The sequence below is a fragment of the Theobroma cacao genome, chromosome 1, assembly GCF_000208745.1.
Source record: "Theobroma cacao cultivar B97-61/B2 chromosome 1, Criollo_cocoa_genome_V2, whole genome shotgun sequence".
In the NCBI taxonomy this organism is placed as follows: Eukaryota; Viridiplantae; Streptophyta; class Magnoliopsida; order Malvales; family Malvaceae; genus Theobroma; species Theobroma cacao.
In genome coordinates, this window is record NC_030850.1 from 16,353,695 (window position 1) to 16,361,325 (window position 7,631).

The following is a 7,631-nucleotide window of genomic DNA, read 5'->3' on the forward strand; positions in this document are numbered from 1 at the left end:
CATAATATTACCTTCCCTTAGATGGATCATGAGATAAAATATGAGGATAAATAATGATCATATTAAAGATGAGCATTTAAATAAAATGTTCAACATGCCAATCTTATACTCATATATTCAAGGAACTAGTAAAGCATGAGTATTTAAATAAATATTCAATATATGCTTTAAATACTCATAATTTCAATAAGTGTATGCACATTAGCTCCATTGCATGTCCAAGATATCATTTTGCATTAAGAACTGTTTTCAATTTTTATCATGCATTGTCCAAGCACTATCAATCAAACTTTTTTTTTTTAAATCTCTAAATGATAGGGAAATGGCAATTTAAGAGGATTTTCTCAATAAAGGCATATCATCAAATATTATGAGAATTATCATTATTAAGCCCTTTCTGGTAATCTCTTTTCCACAATATTTTCAAGCAAGCATTTCAATAAGAGTTCTCCTAATTGTGTATAAAACTATCAAAACAAGGAGAAGTTTTCTCATTAAAACAATATCATTATCAATGAAGCATTACCAAGTCATTGTGCACTTATTATAATCATACATGAGGCTATTATAATCAAGTAGGCACAAGCATGATCACATGTAATGACATGGCTATCTTCATGATTTCAATTATGTTCATTGAAATGCAATAAAGGTTTCAACTTCCAAAAATACGAACATATATTTATCAATGATATGCAAGCATTGAAGTTAATTTATGTATGCTATTTATTTCTACTCCACTTTCATCAATACTTGAATTTTGGTTGCAGATCTTCATTTTAAAGCCAATAGGTATATATTTTCAACTCTTGAATTTTAAGATTTATGGGTTTACAATTTTTAGACTTTATTTTCTAATTTTCTTCAAGTTTTCTTTCCTTGAAATGGTTAGGTTTTGTTGATCTTCATGCCTTCAAGCACCAAGGTAAAGAAAACTTCAAGCTTGAACAATTAGTTTAAGGGGTTTGTGAATTAGACTAAAATTCTGAGTTAACTATTAGGTTAGAGTGTAGATTGTATAGTATATATTTATTAGAATTATTAGATTCAGATTATGACTCAATTGAGGTTGTTATGGTTTATTGGTAAATATAAATTTTAATGGTATTTTGGGACTATTTGGATTAAGATCTTGTGGGCGCTAGTTTCATTAGATGACATTGTTAAGGTGAGTGAACTTACATTTAAAAATGTTTTGGGATAAATGCACATGTGTTCAAATGAATCATTTGAAAACTTTATTTGTCTTTGCTTTAAATTGTGCCTGGGAACAAGCCTTTGATGAAATGTCTTTATGTTGTGAAATTGTGCAATGCGATTAACTCATGTGTTCTTATATTATGCGATAAGTATGATGTGATGAATTACGTATTTGAAATATTATGTTGAATTGCCAATTGATTTGTGGTATGTGATGTATTGTTATGCAAAGATTCTTGTTACATGTTGTTACATATGCCATGTAGTGAAATGTAATGTTGAATGATAATTGTAACCATGCATGTGTGATGTGAGAGTGCACATGCCGGTGATGACTGGTGATTCCAGCTATGTGCAGTGTGGGAGTGCACATGAGCTGATGACTGGTGGGTGATGATTTTAGCTATGTGCAGTGTGGGAGTGCACATGAGCTGATGACCGGAGGATGATGATTCCAGCTATGTGCAGTGTGGGAGTGCACATGAGCTGATGACCGGCGGTTGTATACATGTTTACATATACCATAGAAATGTTAGAGAAAAAATTATGTGATTGCATTGAATGTTGAAAGTTGAACTTCCTAAATGTTTTAAAATGAGTTGAAAAACAACATGGCATCGAGTTTTGTTCATAATATACAAAATTGCATTGTTTTTAAATGAGTGTATCATGTTTTTGAAAAACTCTCTGTATCGTTTGCTTGTTCCTTTCCTATGTTCACTCCCTGGGTTTATACTCATCATTTTCAACTTCATATTTTAGTTTTTAGGTTCGAAGATAGTTGAATCTTAGGTAGAGGCACTTATTTCTGTTCATCTTACGGTAGGTTTACCAGAACACCCCATGATAGTATCCACACCAGAGTCACTCCGCTGATAGTCAAGGTCTTTTGTATGTGTATATGGCTATTTATATGTAATTCATGAGATTTTTTGTAAACACTACATGTTTGGCTTGAATAATAATATCACCATAGGTCAGCATATGGTAATATTATTTTGTGAACGGTATATGTTTAGTTGCCATGATTTATTTTTGAGAATAAATTATTTTTGATAACTATGAATTAAGAACCTTAGAGGAAAATGAAGGACAGATGGTTTAATGAACAAGTTTTCATAGAAAGGCTTGCTTGGGCCCGATGTGTCACAACCTAAATCCCAAGCCATGACTGGCACATGGGCTCAATAGGCATAGTCCACTAAGCCCAAGCAAGTCTTTCTATGCAATCCCGATCATCATTCCCAGCCATCATTTCTAAAACCACATATTGTAATTCTCAACTATAAATATTTCAGTAAAATTTTATAGCAAACCAATATTCACATTTGTATTATGTTAAAATACTGTTATCCGTTTGCCAACCTATAATGGCATCAGTAATCAATTATACATATTTTATTTTTAACATGAATCTTAGTGGTCTACATTACTTATACGTATACACAAGCATAAGACTCTTGACTGTCAACAGAGTGACGTGGGTGAAGGTACAGCTATTGAGATGCCATAGTACTTACCAAGAAGGCAAGCATACATGGACAACTCAATCTAGGTCCCAACTGCCTCTGAATTTGAAAACATGAAGTTTAAAAGAGTGAGTATATAACTCAGTGAGTGAACATAAGAACGGAACAAGCAACGATAAGGAATGTTTTAGAAAACATGATGCACTTACGATAAAATCATGCAATTTAGTCTAATTTTTGGTTAAAACCCCTCATTTCAAACCTTGAATGTTAAATCCCTTAATGTTACAAGATCCATGATAAACCATGAAGTTGAATAGAATGAAAATTTCAGCAATGACCAAGCAAGACAAGCAAACAGAGAGTTTTCTCGCTGCAGCGAAAAGGCATTCTTGATTTGCATATGTTTCAGTTTTTAATCATATCTCCCACGAAAAAAGTCCAATTGACATGATTTTTGGATCATTAGAAATCTAAGAGGCTAGGCTACAACTTTGACATTTACCATGTTGCCCAATTCGGATTGAAAAGTGGTCAAAATCTTTGTCAAAATGAAATCACTGCACCAGAATTTTGGAACCACCCGAGAGTTTCTCACTGCAGCGAGATTCATTTTCGCTGCAGCGAAATTCCTTGCTGCAGCAAAATTCAGAGCATGGATTAAGGCTGCCTACTCGAGAGTTTCTCACTGTAGAGAAAATGAATCTCGTTGTGGCGAGAAACAGAGCAATTTAGTTGAAGGGGTTTTGTTACATCAAAAAGCTATTTTCTTGCTAAAATTAAAAGTAATTTGGGAGCAATTAACAATGCTAACATACAACAAAATCACAAATATTTTGATAAACTTTATATAACATATATATATATATATACAAACATCATCATGCATACCATCCCGCCACACTCAGCTCATATGCACTCCCTACACGCACAATGCAATATCATCATCATGCGCGCTCCCTACTCGCACATAGTCGGGTCATCATCAGCTCATGTGCACTCCCACATCGCACATAGCTGGGTCATCATTAACTCATGTGCACTCCCACATCGCACATAGTTGGGTCATCATTATCACACAAAAGGAACATCCAATGCATAATATACATGTCAATATAATGTGATAATGCATGAACTATTCATATTGCACATTTCACAAGATAGAAACATTTCATCAAGGGCTTGTTCCCTAGTTATATTTTTAAAGCAAAAACAAATGAAACTTTCAAATGATTTATTTAAACATGTAGGCACTTCCCAAAACATTTTGAAATGCAAGTTCACTCACCGGTATTTGTTAAATCTTTACCCAACTCTAACTTCCTCTAACGGTCCAAATGGGGCGATGGGGCTTCGTTGGAACCTATTATCACAATAGCATCACAATTAACTCAATTCACATAACTATAAATTATAAAAGTTATCTCCTAACTAACTTCCAATTGCCATTAAGTGGCCATCTATTTTCACTATCCTAATCACTCTAAAATGAATAAACAACCACAACTACAAAACACTCACAAATCTAATCATTAGCCATTTTCAACACTTAAAAATCAACTTTACTTCATTACTCACCTTGGTAGCTTTGTAAGTAAATTCCTTTTCACGAATTTTCAAGCTATTATAGAAGCTCTCTCTCTAAAACACCTAGCTAGTGAGAGAAAGTATGGGCGTAAGACTTTTTAAGGGTTTTAAGGTGAAAGAGTGAAAGAGCATTAAAAACCCTATAATAGTGTATGTAAAAGCATGAAATTTAAGGTTAGTTTGAGAGGGTGATGGAAGCTTTGAGAGAAGCTTTCATGGAGGATGAAAGAAACATGAGATGGGAGGAAGAAGAAGAAGAAGCTACTGAAGAAATGAGATATTTATGCTATGGTTGACTAAAGTTTCATTTATTTACAAAAATGTCATCCAATAGTTTACTTTGCCTTCTCTCTTTCCTTTGGTTTAGCTTTTTACTCTTTTGACACTGAGGCAAAGTCCATAATAGTCTAGAAATACTCGGGTTCACGAAAACTTAAAAATTTCAACTCAAGATGCAAAATGACTATTTTGCCCTTATCATGAAAATTATCAATATTTCTATCTTCTTCATTTATGTTACCATCATTCATTTATTCCTTAGGTCTATTTAGACCTTAATAACATTTGAGAGCTACTTCCAGAAGCTCACCATGAGAAATGACGAAATTACCCTTGGTCCGTGTTATCGCATCTACTATTAGTTACGGGTCTATAGAGGTCGAGGTCTCACACTCCTTTTGTCTCCTTGGTGCCCAAAATAACTTATTATGCCTCAATTCACTTCCGAATCACTTTTTATCTCACATATTCTTCCCCGATAACAATATTATTATTTTATTATTTTCTCGCATGCGGGATATTTTATCTCAAACTATTCCTTTCATCTTTCATCACTTTTAAATAATATAATTAACCTTAAATGGCATCCGATAAGCTTTATTAGTCATCATATCAAAGTACGGGGTATTACACGATGGGCTATGCCTATTGGGTCCATGCGCTGGTCATGGCCCGGGATTGGTCTGTGACAAAGTTAGTATCAGAGCTCTAGGTTTAGTTCAGTCCTAGGGGTTCTTGTGGTTGTTAGCAGAGTTGTTAGAGTCCGTGTAGAGTCTTGTCCTTGGATTATGGGTGCGCAACACAAGTCAAGGACGGGAAGCTACATAAGCCCCTAATTCATTAGAAACCTACCTATTCCTATGATGTATAAATGGCTAAGTAATTAACATTTGGTTGCGTATAGGTTTGGAGGTGCGCCTGTTACATATGCCAAGTCTAGAAGAGACGGTAGTCCAGATACCCCTTACAGTACTAGCGATGGATTGCTAGATTCCACTACTAGAAGCCAATCCTGATCCAGGGAGTCAGGGAAGTAGCCAGTCTTGGATTCCTATTATATGGATTCCATCAAAATTAGAAAAATTGTTTCGCAGTAAGAAAAGTCTCGAAAGTAGCGAAAGCCTTGAAAGCAAGGACAACTCTGATATTCGGGAAGGTGTGAACAAATTACTTGAGGAATGGTATAAGGAAAAGACGAAAGAGGCAATTGCAAAGGGAGATATTTGTCCTAGGAAGGTATCCACTGTCCAACACTTTCCTCTTGGATGTGAAAGAGGTGCCGCACCTGTGAGCAGGGAGGAATGCATAAGAATGTAGCAAGCTTGGATTAAAGATAAAATGGGGAAATCTCAAGAAATAAAAGAGGACCCGAAAAAAGATCAGTTGATGTGCTCGGATCAAGGCGACGATGATCCTAATGACGCTTAATATTTTCGTTGAATTATGTATTACTTTAAGTCTAGGAAGACATGGTGTAAATGAAGTAGTAATAGTTATCTGTACGAAGGACTTAAGAGTTTGGCTTTTATTTTCGTGTGACTCGAACGGATTATTAAGTAGCTGTTTAAATGACTTGGTGCACATGGCAATCTTTTGGTATGAAATAGGTGGACTAGCAATATAATTATTGAGTAAGGATATTCACCTTAGTGGTGTGGTTGGTTGCCTTAGATAATTATTAAAGGTCGACGTAGAAAGTCATTAATGGTACAAGCAACTACAAGACCTAACAACGATTACTGATTAATCATGGAAACATGAAATTTGAAATCTCAATTGTAGTTACAATTCGAGAAGATATGAGAGAAATTAATGAGATTATAGATGACACTTTGAATGGTTAATGTGATTAAGTCAAGGATTGTAAACTTAAGTATTGAGGAAATTGTAACCCGATATTCCTGTGGATGAGAAATGTTAAGGGTATATGCTGGATAAATAGGAAAAGGATCAAAAAGGATAATTCGTTGGTCAAGTATCTATAGTGTGTAGGTAGGTCTTAAAGAGTTATGCAATGCATGAAAGAAGAAAAAGGAATGTAAGTCTTTTAATTGTTTTTTATAAAGTACGATTGGTGGTACGAATGGAGGCACATGATGCCATGACATTATAAAATGATGATTTGGCACAAATATAGACCATTAGGGGTAAATGATGGAACTTGAGAAAGATGAATTCTTGATTAGTAAGGATTGTGTCAAGCCCAGCCTTAAATTATCTACCATGTTACACATGAGACTGATAGAGTGATTGTATATTTGAACAACCCTAGAAGAATATTTAAAAGTCGGTATTGTGCTTAGAAGTACAAGTAAGTCGATTTATACCTCGAACTAATTAAAATAGGGATTTTAAGGTGAAATTAAGAGTTTCACAGTCCAGGGATGACTCAAAATGGTAATTTAGAGTTCGAGGATCAATTTGGAGTCAAATCGAATTTTTCACTATCTAGAGGCAAAATGATCATTTGCCACTTGGGGACAAAATGGAAACTTTAGAAAAGATTTTTTTGGCCCCATTTGACTTATTGGTGTATGATTTGAGTATTGGAGTATGATTTAAGGTTTATAAGTGAAAAATTTTAATTTCGGTATAATTTGGAGTATAGGGGTGAAATGGTAATTTTGCCATCTCTAGAGCAAATCTGTAAATTTTCACCTCCGACACTTGTCAAGACCAAGGGATTTTATTCATCATGGAAATGGATAAACATGAGAAATGTGTGCTGGAGAATTAAAGAATTAAAAGTCAAATATTTAAAATTCGAACCAATAAGGAAATGCCATGTGTCATGCTTTTATTATTTTATTGTTTCTTTATAAAAAAGGCATAAAAATCAGCCCATTTCTTTCATATGGTCGGCCAAACCAAGAGCAAAGAAGAACAAAGGGAGAAAAGAAAAACAAAAACCCTAGGTGGAGAAATTCAAGGGAAAATTGGTAAAAATTCAAGGAAACAAGTGACAAAAGGTAAAATTTCTTGATTTTGACTTGTGATCTACCTTTCCCATGCAGTTCTTCTCATTTTCCATGGTTAAATTACATGTTTTCATGATGAATTCATGGCTGGTTGGAATGGGTATGGAGAGAGAATGAT